At 38.7% G+C, this 21,350-nt stretch overlaps 1 protein-coding gene and 1 long non-coding RNA gene across 2 annotated transcripts in view; one reads left to right on the top strand and one right to left on the bottom strand.

The window, feature by feature from the left end:
* CELF2 (CUGBP Elav-like family member 2) overlaps positions 1-21,350 on the top strand; it is an 814,024-nt gene that overhangs the window by 85,799 nt on the left and 706,875 nt on the right. The window lies entirely within an intron of this gene.
* Positions 5,058-6,997, bottom strand: LOC111091597. The gene is made up of 3 exons (XR_005355338.1): positions 6,938-6,997; positions 6,257-6,332; positions 5,058-5,542 (listed from the first exon to the last, which is right to left on the bottom strand). It is a non-coding gene; the product is annotated as an uncharacterized LOC111091597 (long non-coding RNA).

Here is a 21,350-nt window from a genome sequence, read left to right as displayed (position 1 = left end):
GATAAAGGCAACAGAATTTGACAGTAGACTAGATCCTGGGGACAAAGGAGAGGAAATTAGTGAATCTCATTATCCTTGCCATCAGACAAAATGCTCTGTCCCAGATGTGTGTGCACAGCACATTTCAGATCTCATACCCACCAGTCTTCATGTTGGGCACTCAGCATACATCTCCTAAATCAGGACAGCCCATATTCCCCATAGCTTTGGTGGGTATCAACCTGTTTGCTCTCAGCCCTCCTCCTTACCCTTCCCCTGCTCTGCTCTAATTACCAAGAGACTGGCCTCTTCAATCTTTGGTTTATAGGCCACTTTTGGCTGCACTTGGCCATTGAGAGGCTATGTAGAGTAGAGGGCAGGAAGACAAGCTTCTCTGCCTTAGGCAGTATGTCTTAGAGTTCCAGTTGCTGCGAGACAGGTCTGCCTTGCTTCCAGGCCAGATGGCCCTGGCCCTGGGCTCCAAACACACTGCTTCTTCCATGATCCCCCACACTGAATGCCATCCAGTTTTGTAGTTACCAGTCTCTGGGTTATCTCACTAACCCCTGTTTGGCTTCTCAGCCCTTCCATCATCTGTGTAACTATTTCTCTGAATTAAGTTCTCTCTGTTTGCCTGTTTTGACCTTGTTTCATGTGGCTGTTACATCACTAAGTCCAGGAATGCATCCCTTCCAACCACTTCCCAATGTCTGAAACTCATTAGTTCTCCTCCACCATGAAATAGAAAGCTTAGGATTCAAATAACCCTAGGAGACTTTACAAATTGAATTATACATAGGACATGGTTTTGCCCACAGTCAGCACAATGTATATATTTGGTATAAGAGAACAGGATGCAGTGGAGTGGGGGTAGAGGAGCACTAAACAGAATCACAAAGAGAAGGTCAGAGAATGAAGGGGCTAGAAGAAGAAAGTGAAACATGCCAAGATTGACTTGCTTCCAAAGTTGCCAAGGGCAAGCCATAGGGTGACACCATTGCCAAACAGATATATGAAGTGATACCTCCCAAAGGTTAGGTAAGTTATAGCAAAGAGTCATTAACAATTAGGCAACTAAGAGTAGGATCTCAAGAGGAATAATTAGAAAGCTATATCAGCAAAATATAGAAATATAGGACACCAAAAAGTCGATTCTGTTTTTTATGTTATCTGTGATACAGTTAAAATAATTTCCGCCTGGAGTCCACACCAAGCTATGATAGCTGTTCAGTCTCCATTCTTTATTGATTGTCATTTACTAGAAAGAAAGAAAAATCATGTCTGTATAGTCTATGTATCATTGGTAAACACATGCCTAATATACTAGGGCAGGAAGCAATATAACTTGAACCCAAGTTATATTTGTTCAGAGCTGGGACCTTTTTATACTCATGAGGATGATTCTGGTGTAATACAAAATTGGATTTGCTCAGTTGTAAATATAACCTATGTATTAGCAATTTGTGCTGGGAATGACCCAGATTGTGGCTTTTATAAATAGCCCACATTGTTTGGTATATGGTATACCCTACACCATTTAGTACATTAAACAAGTTAAACTCTGCAACCTCTCCACCCCCTGTGTGAGTGTATACACACACACACACACACACACATGCACACAAACGTACATGCACATGCACATTAACTCATCTATCTTGCAAACACTGTTAATTGAAGATTTTAAAGTAAAGTTCAGTAAACTACAGCAACAAATATATCATGAACCAAGATGACAGCCTCACTTCGTTCTCCACAATTGCTGTCTGAGATGGTAGTCACTGGCTGCATAATGGCTACTGAGCACTTTAAAAGTGGTAATCTGAATTGAGATGTGTTTAGGTATAAAATGCACACTGGATTTCTCCAAGACTTAGTATAAGAAATGGTACAAAATATTGCACTCATATTTTTATGTTGATTATATGTTGAAATAATAAGACTTTAGACATTAAATTCCATATACTTTTTTGAGAGAGAAAGCATGAGAACAAAAGCAGGGGGGAAGGTAATGAGGGGTAGAAGGAGAGGGAGGAGAGAATCTTTTTTTTTTTTTTAATTTTTACTTATTTATGATAGTCACAGAGAGAGAGAGAGAGAGAGAGGCAGAGACATAGGCAGAGGGAGAAGCAGGCTCCATGCACCGGGAGCCCCACGTGGGATTCGATCCTGGGTCTCCAGGACCGCGCCCTGGGCCAAAGGCAGGAGCTAAACCGCTGCTGCCACCCAGGGATCCCCAGGAGAGAATCTTAAATAGGCTTCACACCCAGCACAAAGCCCAATGTGGGGCTCAATCTCATGACCCTAAGATTATGATTTGAGCCAAAATCAAAAATTGAAAGCTTAACCAACTGAGCCACCCAGGTGCCCCAAATTACATATATTTCTAAAATTAATTTTAATTATTTCTTATTACTTTTTTTAGTGTGGCTACTAGAAAATTTTAAAATACGTATGTTGCTGAGGGCAGTTTATTTTATTTTATTTTTTTTAAGATTTTATTTATTCATGAGAGACACAGAGAGAGAGGCAGAGGGAGAAGCAGGCTCCATGCAGGGAGCCTGACGTGGGACTCGATCCCGGGACTCCCAGGATTACGCTCTGGGCCGAAGGCAGGTGCTAAACCACTGAGCCACCCACAGATCCCACTGAGGGTAGTTTAAATAATCACCCATCTAAAGACAAATTGTAGTAAGTACCACAAAATTCAAATTCCCTTCCACCACCATTACGCATGTCTGACCACTTCATTGGTGATTTGGGGAATGCGGTGTTTCCTCTGGGAGGCCTGAAGTATAGCAAAATATAATGAGATTGGTAGCTAGAGAAATCTGGCTTTGAATCTAGTATTCAGTAGCTGTGTGGCCTTGAGCGAGTTATTAAACTTTCTGAGTCTTAATCTCCTCATCAGTTAGACACCCCACAGGACTTTGGAAGGATTAAGGGTAATGAATGTAAAGTGCCTAGCTCAGTGTTTGAATATAGTAGCTGCTGAAAAATAATACCAATATTTTGTGTGTTTGTTTTTACATCAAGTGTGCATGGTAACAGGTGGGTAATATAGGACCGACTTTGTATCAAAGTCACCATGTCAACTCAAGCAGCATTGGTGATCAGTTAATACACTCATGCAAATTGAAGAAAGGGCACCACTAGCAAAGTGTTATTCGGTAAAGGCTCTTTTAACTCTTTATTAATTACAAACCATCTAAATCTCTAACCCATTTAAAAGCCCTGGGAATTCCAAGGTAAGAATTTATGCCAATGGCATAAGAGATAGGAGCGAGGCATGCTTTCCTTTGCTCAGTTATGGGCCACTCTCTACCACCAGCCATATTCTCATCTTGTCGCTAACACCTCCACAACCTTAGCTATGATGTGTGGTAAAGAGCTCTAGGAGTATAAAAATGTGCGCCGAAATAGTTATTGAATGCAAATTTGCTGTTTGATGAAGCTTTAGAAGTCTCTGATAGCTCTCTGCACTTCTGAAAAATATACTACAAAGCCAACTTCACATTGCTTTAGGTTGACTTTCCAACCAATTAACCAAATAAAAGAGGAAATCTTGAATGAAGTCTCAATGTCATGAAATCCTCAATCTTATTTTTCTCTGTTATGATTCTGGACAGACTTCCCAACACTCAGGTCAACTTTCCAAGAATAGCTGTTACTTACTATCAGCCCACAGCCCAACCAAAGACATTTTATTCTGAATCTATAGCTTCTAAAGTGTGTAAGCTCCATGTCCTTACTTTTTCCTCAAGAGTGATGAGTAGGCATAAATCAAATACAGGCATACTTAAAACACACATGCTTATTTATGTTGAAACTAGAATTTATACTCCCACATGGCTACCATATTGTGTATGTCTCTGAAACACACTGAACGATTACTGACAAAGAGACTAACCACGTAATGAGACCCATGGAAAAATGAGTCCAGAACCTAACTGTAGTCCAGCATGTACTCTTTTCTTTCCTGATGGGATTAGGGATGGTGCTCTGTCATCTGTCACACCCTCTTTTGATTCTCTCACTTATTCCCTCCATTACAAAGACATTCTCAGCCTCCTCTCTCTCCAACAGAACCATGTCTGTTTGCTCTCCCCCCTTCCCAGCCACACTGCCACCTGATCCCAGTAGAAGACTTACTGACCTGACTGGTTAGCATCCCAGGTCATTTATCAGGCTGGGGCTTCCTAGTGGCATGGGCAATTCTTTGTTAAGACAGGCTTCATGCCCTTTCTTACACTTCATTCATTCAATAAATATGCGAGGAGTTGCCTTCTCTATCCCAGACAGTCTTGTAGTTGCTGAGATAAAGCAGTGAACAAAATAGACCAAAATCCCTTTCTTAATGGAACTTACATTTTAGGTGTGAGTGGTTCTTATCCACAAGATGAATAAGGAAAGCTTTGAGTATCTCAGGTAATAAGTTCTAAGGGAAAAAAATGAAGCCAGGAAATATAGGGGGTTGTTGATGTGACATTTTAAGACAGGAAAGATGAGGTCAGCTTTACTGAGAAGGTCGCAATATGACCTAAAATCTGGCTACAGATGCAGCCATCTTTCTCCCCCCTTCTTCTTGACTTCATTTCTTTATAAGCTTAACCAGAGAGAGTGGTACAATCTCAAGATTAAATTCTGCAGAGAAAAATCTAAGCTGTGTGCTCCAATTCCAGCATTAACCAGAGGGCTCTAAACCTACTAACATGACCAATCAACTCTGCTATTCATTGCCTAGAATTCCCTTGAGAATTTCCCCAGATGTAGAAGTTATTAGCAGGACAGGATTTTCAAATTGCTGTATTTCCAGCTGTAATAGTTCTAAAATAGCACTAAAACAGCTCTCTTACCCTCTGGCATCTCGCTTTTCTCCATCCCCCCGCCCCCAACCTCTTTGGAGTAGGAAGGGAGAGCAGATTCCCAATATGATACTGTGAATGATAACATCTGCAGTCAGGTCTGGGTTTCTAGTTCAGTGAAGACTAAAAGGGAGCAGGTCTGCCTAATTAGAGATGAATAATCATACTCCCTTACTTTTATTAATCACTTACTTTTTATTGAAATTCCTATGTTCTAGCACTATCCTGAAAATGTACATATATCATCGTTAGTTGTCACAATAATTTTGTTGTGTATGTGGATAATTATCCACCTGTGTTTAAGGAGGACGAAGCATAAAGTAATTTACAGCAAACGATGGCAGATCTAAGACCCACACACAGGGGTGGGTCTGTATGGCTCTAGAGCATTCATTTTTAGAGACTATGCAGTGTTTCTGTGGAATACTGGAAGATGGTGATTTGAAAGGAAAGATCCTCATTGGTTAAGTTAGTCACAGGAGCTACAAGCTTTGATCCCTCAAGCTTCTCATGGTATTGCTCCTTTCTTCCTTTCCCTTTTCTCTTCCTTTCCCATTTCCTTTCTTTTAGTGTCTGAGTCAGATGTTGACTTCACATCTTTGCCCACCACTGCCATCATGGTTCTTCCAGCCAAGGATGCTCTCTCCATCTTACTCTCTAGCACAGAACCTCTGGGAAGCCTTTCAACGCTCTAAACACTAGTAACAAAGATAAAGAGACAGAATGTGAAGACTTCTTCCTAGGGCCTTTCTGTGTCACCACCTTCTTTTCTCTTTTAAATCCTGCAGAGAATAACAAAGTTACCATTGTAGGGGAGGGAGGATAAATTACTTTCATTCCACCCTCCTGGGTTGTCCAGCCAGGCCCTATAAATTGGTCTGACAAAAGCAGACCAACAAGAGAAAAACAAGTTTATTAACAGATGCCTCCTATATTCACATGGTACCCAGTCCTCAGTAATTCAAAGGAGGGTTGGACTTGGAGTCTGTGCACCCCTTAGCAGGGAGAAGGAGGTAAAAAGACACGTATGGGAAAACAAGAGACTGTTTGGAAAGACAAGTGGGACCTTAGGAAAAGTGATGGGTGATGTGATAGTGTGTGGTAGTGTCTGGGTGCGGTCCCTGTAGAAATTAGAGTTGCCCAGGGAGGGGATTTATGACAGTTGAGTATTTTGGGGAGGCTTCGCTTTCAAGCAGATCAGAGATTTCCAAAACTCAAATGCCTTCAGATCAAAATGGTTTTACACCAAAGTGGCATATTTTGGGGTGGTGTGTCCTGATCCCCTTCACCATGTTAAATATTCAGGAAGCAGTTTCTATCCCCAAACACACATTTATAGGCCATTGTGTCTCTGGCAGGGGGAGAAGAGCTGGATGGGGATCTCCGTGACACTGGGAAAGAGAAAGGCTTACCCTTCTGGCCCTTTATCCATTGTTCTTTGTCTCTTGCAATGCTTCTACAACCAGTCCTAGCTAGACAGCACCTAGCCTGCCGAGAGGGCGAAAGAGAAGGTGCCAGGATTATCGAACCATGAAAAGGAAAGGAAGAAGAGAGATCCTCAGAAATGGTTGATGGCCGAGGTAGGAAGACCTTAGTCACTGGGCATTCCTTGATCACCATTCGAATATGAGACACATATCGAGACTGTCTATTCTGTGACGGTACGTTCTACAACTTGGGTTCATACAAAGGTGACACAGTTGAGCCCTCCTTTTCAAGGATTTTGCAATCCAGACAAACTTGATAATTAATTGCCTTAAAAATATTTAACATTCTCACTTGCTGAGGTTTGTGTGAGGGGAATTGAAAGTGTTGATTTTAGTGGAAATATCTAAAAATTACACTTTGCTCAATAAAGAAGAGTGGTGCTCAATGCTTGGGGCCTGATGCTATGCATCTTTGGTATTCTTTTTTGTTTTTGTTTTTTTTTATTAAAATGTCCTAGTAGAAGTATAACATAATATTAGGTTAGTTTATTTGCATTTTAAAAAACTTCCCCTCTCTCATCCTTTGCCCCCCCCCCCACATTTTGCCTCCAATATCTCTGTGTGAAATATGAACCACTTCCAAACAAGTTAAACTTGAAGACCTACTTAGTTTCTCAGGCTCATTACCAAGGATTTAAAACCTCTCCTATTCATTCCACAACAATGGTTTCCATGGCAATTACTGCAACACATGACATCCCCTGCAGCTCTGCTTAAAAATGCACCAGCAGAAATGGCTACACATCAACACATTCATCAGGAAAAGCTAGGCTGGGCAGGTCTCCTTCTTGGGGGCACTGGGTGTAAGAAATTAATAATAATAATTTTTAAAAGACAATCATTTTGATTTCTTGGTGCTATATTGATTTTTTCCTCTTTTTATTTCAACACTTCACACCTGTAAAGATATAATTTCTTGTAGCAAATCATTTGAATTGCATTTGTGTGAAAGTGGCTGGGGATGAAGACAAAGTGCTTACCATAATTTCTGTCACCCCTTTACCTCTTTCATCTGTTCCTGACTCTTTTAGTCATTAGCACTTGCCCTTTCCCCTTCTAAGAGAGACATAAATTCTGAAAGAATAAGTAGAGTGCCAAAGTGGAATCCCAGACAGAGAAGAGAATCACACACCACACTATCTCACTGTCTGCCCTTTCTCTCTCCCGCCAAGAAACACAAACAGCAGGTGCAGTTAAAATACATCCACAAGAAATAACAAATCAAATGAATACACAAAACAGGGACATCCTTTTTATTGAGCACAGCAATGTGCAGGTACCATGGTAAGAGCTTTGCATTAATCATTTCATCACGATACTATACAATCAGTATTTTCACTGTTACACAAATTAAGAAATGCATGCTCAGAGAGATAAAGAAATTTGCCTAAGATCATGCAGTCATATGTGTCAGAACTGGATTTGTAACCCAAATTGGCCTGGCTCCAGAACCCATGCTCTTACATTAATTGATAAAGGGACTGATTTTTCTCACTCAGGTCTAAGAAAAGGTACATGGGGAGAGGTGTGTAGTCAAAAGGTCCAGGCAATTATCTGAGCTCTTGGGGTCCTTGTGCACTGTCTGGGACCATTCTAAACAAGTCTCTGCATCTTCACTCCTTCCTTTTTTTCTGGGAAATGTTAATAGCAATGTTGACCTGCTTCCTTGAGTTATGTAACAAGAGACTGAAATAAACAATAGGTAAGAATTTTGAAATGCTAAGCAGTAATGATGGTGATCATAAACCCACAGGGATAGACAGAGGGGAAACAAACATAACAAGAATACTTTAAAATGAATAGGGAGAGGGGCTTGCCCAGAGAGAATGAATGGTATAATCCAATTACCCTCATTCTGTCAAGCCCTAAGCAGATGTGTTGGATGAGAAATGTAGCTCCTGATTCTAACTTCTGTGACACCTGGCTCTAGAGGTGTAAAAGGCCCCCCTGAGAAGACTATCTGGGTCATTCCTGGTTGTTTCTGGCCCAAGAATATATAAGACCATGGAAGACTGTATGCATGCTCATTAATTTTTCTGCAGGAAGAATTTCGGACTTCAAGATTTCCTTTTAACAAGCATGGTAGTAATGCAAATATCACTTACCTTCATTATGGGCTCCAATTTGTGTAATCATTAAATAAAGAGCTATATTAGCTACATATGAAGGTAATAGCTTTGCTTATCTAATTTTGCATTTACTTAGGCTCAATTCTTAATGACATACAATAAAGTTTGGCAATCAATGAGGCAGTTGAGGTTACCACGCTTGACATTATGTTTTAGTTAACAGAAATTAAACATGGTTGTAATTTTGCATCATTTCCCCCTTTTCCTGCACTTGAGGAGCTACGTAAAGGAGAACCTTGGAAATAACACAGAACTGTGTCCCATCACATATTCATATATTTAAGGACAAGCATTTATTCAGCAACTGACAACACACAACAGAACCCCACATGGTCCCTTTGCTGAAGGACCTCAGAGTCTAGGCATCACCATACAAGACTTTCACGGACATCATTTAAAAAGAGGGCTCCAGAGAAAATAGGAACTATAATCTATGTAGATGTGATCAAACTGAGGTCCAAAGACTTCAGGATTTTAGAGGGCTTCTCATTCTCTTATATTGAAAACATATAGAAAAAAAAAGTGTCTCAATTGTCAATAATTGCACCAAGCTCTTTTAAGGATCTTCCGCGGCTGTATAACAAAAACAAAAACAAAAACAACAACAACAAAAAAATTAACTTTCAGAAAAAGAAGATTAAGCAATAGCATTTTATAAACTTTCAGGTTAATCATTTTTGTCCATCACTTATATAAATAAATTATATCTGAATTCTAGGTTGAGTCCAAAAGGCTTTAGATTTTCCAAGGTTATTATTTTGGGATGTTTTAAAAAGATACCCTGGAAATTGATTTAGCTTCTTGGAAATAAATAACTCTTCTAGAATGTGTTTTTTTTAGATATCTCTCCTTAAATCTTTACATTTTCTTAGGGTGCCTGGGTGGTATGGTCTGTTAAGCATCTGACTCTTATTTTGGCTTAGGTCTTGATTTCAGGGTGATGATCTCAGGAGCATGATCTCAGAGTTGTGAGATCTAGCCCTGTGTTGGGCCCTACATCAGGCTCTGTGCTCAGCTGGGAATCTGCTCAAGACTCCCTCTCCCTCTCCTTCAGCCCCTCTCTGCTATGCTCTGGCTCTCTCTCTCTCAAATAAATAAATAAATCTTTAAATTTTTTTTTTTTTTTTTAGGTTCTCTCAGATTATACAAGCTGAAGCCAAAGAACACACATTGCATTTTGGCTTTCAGAGACATAAAGACTTAAATATACATATGCATAATTATACATATTTAAATATTGGTCACATCTGCTACTGACAGTGAGAAGGATCATTGCAAATAGAAAGATGGTGGGCATTTAAAAAAAGATATCCTAATGATATATCAAAGACTAAAACTTCTGGGTAGATTTATGATAGATATGCATCTATCATATAGATTTGATGAATAAAATAAACATTCACTCTATTGCTCTAAGTCAGTTTTAATGGTAAAGAGAACCGTAAAAGGAAAAGAAGGGAAAGGGGTTTATCTTAAAACTAAAGAATCACGTGAGTCTTCCAACAAACAGATGAAGAAAAGTGCATTGACTTTAAAATTCAGTAAGAATTTGTTTGAATCCCAAGTTGCCATTTCCAGATCAATTAAACTTCAGCAAGTGTTACAAGTTCCCTAAAGAAACTGACTCTCAAATAGGAGACTTATCTGGGGGTGCACATGGAATGAACACCCAAAGAAAGAGAGAAAAGAGAAGAAATGGAAGCAGGATTAGGTAGAGAGAAGTTGAGCTTCTCTTCAGTCTCAACAGAGGTTTCCGCTTGCCCTACAAGGAGCTCCGAAGCTAGGTTAACCCTTCAGGATGGTCCTGGGTCCAGGGGGGACCAGGCCCTTGTAACTACCACACTGAATACTCATTGGATAGGCCTCCCCAGGAATGCCATGACTTTGAGCAATGTGGTTCCCTTGAGCAATGGCACCAGCTAGCAAAAAGCTATCTACCAGTAGCACTCTCAGAATCTGAGGAAGTAAAATCTGGAAAGGGGGACTCGAATAGCATGTTAGTGTCTGAAATAGTACACTGTACTCATTCATGTATTCATCCAATGGATGTTTATGGAACTCTTAGAATTACGGTGCCCATCATCAAGTGCTAAACAAAGCAGACCAGGTCATCACCCTCTTGGGACTTTCACTCTGGAGGATGAGGAAGGGGTTTTACAAAAAAGAAATGAACAAATGAAATAATTACCAGGGATCAGTACTATAAATAAAAATGCACCTGGGTAGCTCAGTTGGTTAAGAGTCTGCCTTCGGTTTAGGTCATGATCCCAGAGTCCTAGGATTAAGCCCGTTGTTGGGCTCTCTGCTCAATTGGGAGCCTGCTTCTCCTTCTGCCCCTCCCCCTGCTGGTGTTACCTCTCTCTCTCTCTCTCTCTCTCTCTCTCTCTCTCTTAAATACATTTTAAAAACTTTTAAAAAAGAAAAAATATAAAGCAGTCTAGAAATTTGAAACATAGAGGTATTTAATACAGAGAATCAGATGCTTACAAATCATTGGGAGGGCTGAAGAATCCCGTTCGAGGCTGGATACCCTACAATAATGGGAGAAAACCATGGAGTCAGGTACAACCTCAGCTGCCCTGGTAGCTTCCCAGGCTGGCAGCTCCACCAGTCCCTGGACACCAGGAGAATGTTCAACAGAAACTGCCTCAGGAAAGCTTGCATCCCAACAGAGGCAGAGGCTTTAGGAAGATTGCCTCTACCTCACTTACGCTTTCCAAATCTAGCATGAATGTACTTATTTCACATCTGAGAAAGTTTATACTTTCTAACTTCTCCAGATAAAAGGAAAAAGAATTGGCAGAAACTAATCTAGTATCCACCACAATGAGGTATCATAACATGAAAGGGCTGCTGCCTGAGGCCTGGGGTCTTAAGTTACAGAGAACTGTGGGTCTTTTGAGATAGTTAGGGGCAGGATAAAGCCTGAAGGCCAGAAACTGAGTCAGATCACCTCCTGGGTCAGTGAATGGACTGGATGAGCGCTGAAACACCATTTAGATTCTGAGATTTAGTGCTAAGTTTTGTAACCAGGAAGCAAGGTGGAGGCAACTCCTAGGTTAGAACTAGTGAACAAAAAGTGAAAGACAAAGAAAACAGAAAATGTCAACTCAAAATGAACCTAACAATTTAAATTTATTCTAAGAAAAGAATGAAATCAGTAATCAGAATACAAGTTCACTCCAGGTGAAATTGTTATACAAGTTGTGTAGGGTGTTCAAAGAGATAAACAAAAGATTAATATCAATTTTAAAAGAATAATAACTTGTGAAAGAAAAACTGGCTGAAAATAAGTGGCTATGAAAGATAAATTTAAAGTCTATGAATTTAAATGGAGTTACCAAATTTTAAAAAAATCCATAGATGCCATAAATACAAAATTAGCATAAAGAGAGAATTAGTAAATTGAAACACAGTACTAATAAAGTCCACTGGATCACCACTAGAGACATTAAAAACATAAACAAGAAATCAGGAGGTGTGGAAGATCATTTTATGTGCTTTTATATCTAAAGGGAGTTTGAAAAAAAGAGAATGCAAAAAATAATGCACAAATAATACTTAAAGATGTATTTCTGAGATTTTTGCAAAAGGAAAAAGGGTAGTTTTTCTTAGATTGCAAGTATACTGTGAATACTAAGCAGCTCAAATAAAAATAAACCCACACTGAGATGAGTTATAATTAAATAAAAACACTTCAAGGATAATGTTAAATCTTAAGAGCTTCTAGAGACAAAAAGATGACTTAAGAGAACCAGACAAGTACACTACCGTCAGAATTCTCATCAGCAATAATATAATGTTTTCAGAAGTAAATGTCATGCTAGTTTCAGAGGACTGAAAAACATAAATGGCAACAACAACTCTATGCCTAGATTGACTAGATTTTTTTAAATGACAGCAAAACAAAATATTCAGACATTCAAAGACATAGAGTGCTTACCACCCACAGACCTTTAGGGAAACTATTATTAAACAATGTACTTCAGAAAGAATAATAAGTGAACATATTCAGTTGGCGTGGGATAAAAGAAGAAACTGCAAGTAAGACATTGATGAAAATGTTGGTAAATATTATTCATTGTTAACAATAAAAAAAGTAAAGCCAATCACCCAAATATATATTTTTTTTCTCCAAAATCTAGACATATTAAGCAGCTCCAGTCTTGACATAAAGAATGTAAATAGCTGAGCTTTTACGACATCAATTTAAAAGCAGGTGAGAGAGACCAAGTTGGTGATCATGTATCTGGAAATGAAAACGATGCTGGACCATGGGCTGTAATTGGAATTATAAAGAAAGTAAAGGAAATTTAGCAATGGTAACTAGTGCAAAAATGGTAGGATCATTAGGAGGTCTCATTGAGGTCAAAGGATAGTTACACTCAGGCCCCTGGTAGGATAGGATATAAAGCTGTGTCAAAGACCACATCCTTGCCCTAGATTTCTGAGGTATTGCTCTGATGGGGTGACCATGGGTATGAGTCATGAGATGAGGCAGGGAAAAAAAATTTAGAAGTGAAATCAAGGGAATGATATAATTCTACCATTCTTCAGAATGAGATGGGAGTGAGAATGGAGGGGAAGGTTGAGAGGCAGAAATCCAAGGATTCAATAAGCTGGGAGTGATGGCGTGATCTGTAAATAAAGGTGATAGGGAGGAAATGGAGTGGGATGTCTTGAGTGTGACCATGAGGAGCAGCCCTGACATTGTGATCTTCTGTTTTACACCTAAATGAGGACAACCTGTATAGTGTGGGTTCTCAGGAAAGAGTCTGGCCAATGAACCACACTGCAGAATGAGTCTTTTAAGAGTTCCTACTCATAAGGCTTAAATTAGATGTAAAGGAAAACTAGAAAATAGTTTTTTATCACTAAAGGCAGTTTAGGGTCTATAGAGTTCCCTTGTTCTTTCTGGATGTCTCAAGATTAGATCTTCTGACTTAATTTTAGGATTCTTGGAAGAATCTTTTATGCCTTGTTTGCATTGTCTTATAATTTCACGAGTGTCCGAGGGTTGTATGGAACTATATGTTATTCTTTGAGGAAGTAATCTATACTAAAAAGATTCAGAAATCTATTTATCAAGGAATCTATAGTCCAATGAAAAAAGATCAGGGAATAGATCATTGTATGTTTTATTGCTTATATTGATTATATAGGTTGTAAATAAAATATGCAAACATCTTGCAGTATATAGATAAAATCTATCCGTAATATAAATTCAAATATATTAATAATTCTTAGATAATATAAGGAATAGAACATTCTGATTAATCAAGTATTTTAGATTTCTTTTTTTTTCATTTGTTTAATTCATTTTTTATTGGTGTTCAATTTACTAACATACAGAATAACCCCCAGTGCCCGTCACCCATTCACTCCCACCCCCCGCCCTCCTCCCCTTCTACCACCCCTAGTTCGTTTCCCAGAGTTAGCAGTCTTTACGTTCTGTCTCCCTTTCTGATATTTCCCACACATTTCTTCTCCCTTCCCTTATATTCCCTTTCACTATTATTTATATTCCCCAAATGAATGAGAACATATAATATTTGTCCTTCTCCGACTGACTTACTTCACTCAGCATAATACCCTCCAGTTCCATCCACGTTGAAGCAAATGGTGGGTATTTGTCATTTCTTGTGATTTGAAAATAAGCAAAAATATTGAGCTCCTCAAATATTTTATTTTTTATTTTTTAAAATATTTTATTTATTTACTATGAGAGACAGAGAGAGAGAGAGAGAGAGAGAGAGGCAGAGAAATAGGCAGAGGGAGAAGCAGGCTCCATGTAGGGAGCCAGACGCAGGACTCCATCCCAGGACTCCAGGATCATGCCCGGGGCCAGAAGGCAGCCGCCCAACCACTAAGCCACCCAGGCATCCCATCCTCGAACATTTTAGGTGATAGTTTCTGTGTCAAAGATGAAACAAAGAAGCATAAGACAATGTTCCTACTTCCCAGAATTTCAGTTAAATATTTAAAAAATGTATCTAATATTTTATAAAGGCTGATTCATATTAAATGTTAAAGAAGAATTACCCAGATTATTGTAAAATTGCTCTGGATGTTCAGAGTCAAAAAGGGACTATGTGGTCTGATCTGCTCAAGGAGAACCTCAGAGAGATCTATATTTTAAAGAGAAATAGAAAGTTAAAAATGGCTTGAATACAAATTTAGAAATAGCATTGCAGAAGACTTATTTCATAGAACTAGCTTTCCTAAATAAAGTGTATTTGGATGGTAATAATGGAAAACACAGATTATGGAGTTGGAAGGCTTTGAATGACAAGGACATTAACCCATAAGTACTTTGGGCCACGGGAGAAAGTTTGGGGGCCGAGAAATGATAGTGTGAAGTCAGCAGTTTAGGACTGACTTATGACAGGATGCAAGAAAGATTGCATAAGTGAGACATTAGAGGCAGAGAACTCTGTTAGAAGTTCAGTGCTAGGGGATCCCTGGGTGGCTCAGTGGTTTGGCACCTACCTTCAGCCCAGGGTGTGATCCTGGGGTCCTGGGATCAAGTCCCACGTAGGGCTCCCTGCATGGAGCCTGCTTCTCCCTCTACCTGTGTCTGCCTCTCTCTCTCTCTCTCTCTCTCTCTGTCTCTCATGAATAAATGAATAAAATCTTTATTAAAAAAAAAAAGAAGTTCAGTGCTAGACTTGAAGAGACATAAGCATACTCCAGGGGTAGGAGAGAAAGAAAAAATATAGGACTGAATGAGAAAGACGTTATGGTCAACCAATAGACTACTAATCATCAGCAGTCAGATGTCAGCAGAAATAAATCAAGGATTCAAAAGGGTCCAACAGGAGTTCAGTTTAGTTAAGGAAATTATGGTATTTCTCATGAACAGTCTAGAAAATGGGGGGAAAATTGCTTTAGCCCAAACTTAGTATTCTTGTGTTTGTGAAGCATAACATGCACAAGCAACCCACAAATTAGGAGATGGCAGTGTGTATGTTATGTTTTATTTCAAGCAGATGACTTTTTATTTTGCTTTTCTTATTAGAAATGCTAAGTGCATTTAATAACTTTTAAAAACGCCTTAACAGTGATAGAGTAAATAGAACCACAGTTGATCGCTGTGCGAGGCATACTGTGTTTCGCTGAGCCAGTTGCTCCTAATAATGGCAACACAAATGTGAATAAACAAACACGAGTACACATGACTCAGTAACTCATTCCTGATGGGCATTAGACACTGAGTAAAGAGAACATATAAAAGCCTGATGTAGAATAAGGAACAAATCATGGAAGAAATCTTAGCAAATCCATGCTTTGAGTTTAGATCATCCTTTGCTTATTTTGCTTTATTAGCAAAAGTTATTGGCCTTGATTTATTAGTGTTTCACATAGATTAAAGTACTGACCAAACTTGCTTCATGTTGAAGTTCATTTTTGTGGAACTGTAAAGAAAATTTCATTTTCAAAATATCTGATCTAGACAGGCCTTTCTTCTGTTGAGTGTTTTATGTACCATGCCGGGTTTTTTTGTTTTTTTTTGTTTTTTTTTCCTAATGCAGGATCCATTCTACCACCATACAAAAGGAATACACTCTCACTATGGAATTTCTCTGTCTGACCTTGCATCAAATAGTTACTGTCTATTACCAGAATTGAAAGCCTAGCTTTCCTCTGACTACTAAGGTCATGTGTTTAATTTTTTAGGTCAACATATCCAATTAAAACCGATTCGGTTCAGAATAGACAATAAAAGGTGGAAGCCTTACAAGGGACAAGATATTCACTCATCTGAAGTTACATAATTAAGGGGGGAAAATGAAAGTTTTGTGTTGGTTTGTGCTGAGAGTGTTGGGTACTTTAGGTAAAATTCAACCACTCAAAAAACATGTTTTCAAGGTAGCATCAAAGGAATCCCATGACCTATAGCAAGGTCAAGAATCATGAACAGGTATTATCTCCAAACTTGGAAAAGTAAATCATATCAAAGTAAATTTTGAATCAAATCAGAGTGGATATTTTATCAGTCTCAGGACTGATAGGAAAAGTTCTGCATTTTGAATCTTTTGCAAAAACTGCAAAGTACAACATATATAGACATTTACTGGCTTCTTTATCCTATAGACCATTAGCCCCAGAGTTTTCCTGTTTTTCATGTGACCAGAACTCCAAGAGACCTGTCTCATCCCTGTAGGTAGAGACCAAATCAGGGGCTTCAGGCGGTATGAGAAGTTAAAGGACTTAGAAGGCTCAGATGACTGGGTATAGCCAACTGAAAGCTTCCTCTCTGTTGCCCTTTCTCTAAAGTTAACATAATCATAAGAGACTGGCCTGGATTAATTTTTAGGTTCTTTTCTTTAGCAAGATCACAACAAGCTCAAGTGTTTGCTTTCTCGGCCCATGTTTTGACTTAATATGCACCCAGGAAAGAAGAAATTGACCCTGGAACAGGCTTCTGATGTGCTTAGGTAGCTAGTCAATGCATTATTAACCAGAAAGTCATCCGTGGATACATAAGGGAGTCTTCATACAAGTATATGGTTTCCTTTGAGCCAAACTACCTAAGTTTGAGTCCTGGGTCTGCTATTTATGAATGCCACTTCTGGTTGTTTAAACACGATAGGCCTTGGTTCCTCACTTGTCCAGGGTAAAGGAAAATAGTGCCTCCTCCAAGCAGTGAAAGTGCTAAGGTAATATGAGGGCACTTGGATCGGGGATTATCTCCTCCCAACTGCTTGGTACATGTCAGCTGTCCTGTGGTTACCCTGTGACCCTACTTCAGCTCACAATGAAAACTTGATCACATATGATAATTTCCTGCATTTGAGCAATTGCTTTCATTTTGGGGGATGACTTAGATATTCCCATCATTGTGCCTTTACTTATGCCGTTCCCCTTGTTTGGAATATCCATCAGCCTTCCTTCACTACACTATAAAACTCGACATAAATTCATCTCATTCAGGATGTTTTCTCCATCTCGCTCCATTCTCACCACTCCAGTCCTTTCTCTCATTCCTCGTGCACTTCATGGTCACTCATTTATGTATGTCATGTGATCCTGAAGAATGTATGTAAAGTAAATAAACCAACACTGGAGTTACTCTTACCAATGGAATATTTGTGTTGTACAGGAAATAGAGTGTTTCTTATGCATAGGTAAGTGAGAGACTTGGTTTCATTTTAGAAATAAAACAGGAAAAGGTTATGCTATCCCCAAAGGGGCTTACCAATCCATTCCCATTACCAAAGCAAGAAGGAAAACACTAATCACACAAGGAGAAGGGAGCCATCAAAGCAGAGGTCTCATATCACAGCAGAGAGAAACTCAGAGTCAGAATACTGTACTTTGAGCAAGTGCATCAGCAAATACTAAACTAGGGCCCTGAAGCTAGAAGCAAACTGCCTCAGGCCAAAAGTGAGTGATGAAAATATCGAAGGACACCCAGAAGAATATGTAGACCAGCCTTGATCTATTCGCCAAGCCTCTGTGGCCATGGGTTAGATTTTCCTCGGTAGAGAATAACTGGAATTGGAGACATCACTCGGTCAATTCTTCAGATGTTTTTGGTAGGAGTAAAAATCTGAATGTGGCTCTTTGTGAAATTTGAAATTGTGAAATTTGGGTTCAGTTGTTCTCAACAAATCACTTTCTCAGTTTTCATGAGGTCTTCAGTTTTCACACATCAGAGAAATAACTCAGTGTAAATGTATATCCAGGGTTTGCCCTACAAGACAATTTCAAGTAGAGTGTTGATTTACAAAGTGGGGAAAGTACCAATTGAGCATACTTCACACCTAAAATATAATCATCTTAACCAGATATGCTTCTCTTTGGATATTCCTTCATTGCATTTAAAGCTTTCACTAAAATGACTTAAGTTGCTCACATTTCATGCGCATATTTGGTTCTTCCATGGGTCCTGAGACTCTTTAAGCATTTAAATATTTATGTTAACTCTACCCCTAAAAAACTAATAATTTCTTTCTATACTGATCATTCCAAGACTCTATAGTTTTATATGCTTTTAAGGCTAGCAATGTTTATATCCATTAGCTGTTTACCTTACGCATGTCTTAGCTTTTCAACATTATATCTCCAGGTCTAGGATATGGGAACTATATTTCCTTCTTTGGAAAATTTCAAAATGCCTGCTACTTCTGTATACATAGTAGAAGAAATATTTCATTTTAATAAGTGCTTGAAGAAACGAATACATTGTTGTAAGAGAATAAAAAGTTTCTTCTAGGTTCTGATTTCTTGGAATTTCCAACTGGACACCTAGGAAAATTCAAATTTCAATAAATACATCAAGGAATGTTATGGATTTGGGGTTTTAGGTTCAAGAAGGCTGCAAATGTATGATTTAAACTCATGAGGAAACATCTAGGTTAGAGCTGTGTTCATGTCTTTCAGCACTCTTTATATCTTTGCCCTTCTCCATTGAGTGGAGGCTCTCTGGTAAAGATGAAACAGAAGCCTCATTTCAGCATGGTCTGAGTAGATCCTCAGGAATCAGTATAGGTTATTAGGTAGTTACTTAAGATGACTTTTTCATTGTGCTGCATTTGTTTTTAGCCTTAGAAACTCTGGCTGTTGCATGGCTTTGGGATTGGGATCAAAGGAAGACATACAACTTAGAATAAACTTTCTCCCACCTTGAAGAGGTGGCATCTTTAAGAGAGCATGAACAGGCAGTCTCTCGACAGAAACAATGCTGACCCATAATAATAAGAATATTTTTCTTTTACTGCCATAGATTCCCCCTCAGGATACATTAAAGGAATTTTTAATCTCCTCTGGGAGACATTAACTATCTGCTACCCTAGAATACTTAGAAGTTCCATATATCTGGGAAAAAAACAAAATTGTTTTTGAGTGAGACCTACAAAGCAAAAAAAGATATGCCCAAAACACAATGAAGTATTGATGGAAATGATTTATAAATAGAATACTGATGGGGTGGAGGAGAGATTTGAATTACAGGAATAGATAACAAAGAATGTAAGATGTGGATTGACATCTGGGGATTCAACAACATGTCAAAAAAGGTTACCATACATTATGTTCTCCTTCTACATAGCAGTAATAGCTGCCACACAAGGAAAACATATTTAAATATTTTCGAAACTTAAAATGCCACATCACAAAAATATGTTTTCATATGAATTAAAATGAGAGAATGAGTTTACAAATTCAAGCCATTTGAGAAGCCTATAATCATTTTTGGATTAATGATATGGGATCAGCTTTATGCAGAGGAAAGGAGAGATGGAGCAGTGTCTACTCCTTTCTCAGATTCATCCAAGCACTCTGCAAGGGTTAGTTTATTTAATTTTCCTTTTAATCTCTTAACTAACTATCCCCACCTTGACAAAAATTCTCCAGGTCGTATTTCTTCCATTAGTTCACTCAGGAATGACTTTAGGAAATCCTTTTTCTAATCTTCAAACCTCATGACCTGTTCTCAAGAAAAAAAAATAAATTTGCATTTTGAATACGTAGATGGTAGTATGGCTTACTAAGAAGACTCTTCTGGCCCTGTCACTAACCAACTATATGATCCTGAGAAAGCTCCTTAATTCCCCTGGGCCTAAATTTACCCATATTTAAAATAGAATGAACAAAACTAACAAATTCCAAAGTCCCTCAGAGTGCCACAACTTTGATTTTAAGGAATTAGTACATGGCACAGATCATAATACATATGAGAAAATAGAACCCAAATGAACGTATTTTCCAGTTTCAAGCTTTTTCCTCTTGAAAATCTCCTCTTGGAGTCAGAGACAAGGTAATAGAAATGGCTTAACAAACTCTATTCTGTCAGGGTTGGTAAATATTTACTGTATGATTGAGTCAACGGGTGAAGAGATCTCATAGTGACTGCATAAACTCTGTAGAAGTCAATAGAATTATCTGAAAATATAGTGCAAGTTGTAGGAAATGATTTTCACTTATAAATTTTACTTCCTTGTGCTACTGTCCATGGGAAGGTCACAATTTTAGAGAAACAGATTTTTTCAGGTCACAATTATGCTACTATTATGACAACTCTTTGTTGATCTTTTTAGCTTAGTATGGTCATTACTGCTCATATGTCAGAGATAATGTGTTTTTATTTTTTAAGTGCTGCTGAATTACCCATATTTGAATCTCCTGCCAAGTGTAAGATGTCAGTACTTGCATGTAATGATTATTGTGGAAGATATATGGTGTTTACAAGCAAACAAATGGGTACTATTCACAGACTGAACAAAGGAGGGGGTCTTATTCATTCTATTTGCTAATAGTTGCTCCCAAAATACTACTTTCAGTATAACCTTTAGCTGTAACTTGTGTATTTAGAATACTTTTATAAGGGGGGCACCTGCGTGGCTCAGTTGGTTAAGTGTCCAACTCTTGATTTCAGCTTTGGTCATGATCTCAGGGTTGTGAGATTGAGCCCCATGTCGGGCTCCACACTGAGCATAGAGCCTTCTTGAGATTCTCTGGCTCTCTCTCTCTCTCTCTCTAAAGAAGAATTAAAATTTAAAAAGACAAAGTACTTTTAGAAGTAGCCAGTTATTTGAGTCAAGGAACAATATGAAAGCTAAGTTGGAAATAGTGCAAATTTTGATCCATTGACTGTCAAAAGGGTGTGTTGATGGAGAAGCCCAAAGCACTGGAACTTGGATTGACCATTGCAAATAGGAGGTGACAGTCAAGATGAGAGATGATGAGAAGACTTTGGCAGGAGTGGAAATTGCATCAGTAGTACTCAGAAAAGCTGACATTCTGACACCAGTAACAAAAAAGACCACTCTGTCTCCCTCCCACATTCAGGCAAATGAGTATTTTGGTCACGCAAGGCTTCAAAGACAAGGAATAGAATGAAGACAGAAAGTTGGCAACAGCTGCCATGGGCACCCTGGAGACCAATG

The sequence above is a fragment of the Canis lupus genome, chromosome 2 (genome assembly GCF_011100685.1).
Source record: "Canis lupus familiaris isolate Mischka breed German Shepherd chromosome 2, alternate assembly UU_Cfam_GSD_1.0, whole genome shotgun sequence".
Lineage (NCBI taxonomy): Eukaryota > Metazoa > Chordata > Mammalia > Carnivora > Canidae > Canis > Canis lupus.
The sequence above is the reverse complement of the archived record's forward strand: the minus strand, read 5'-3'. Positions and strand labels throughout refer to the sequence as shown.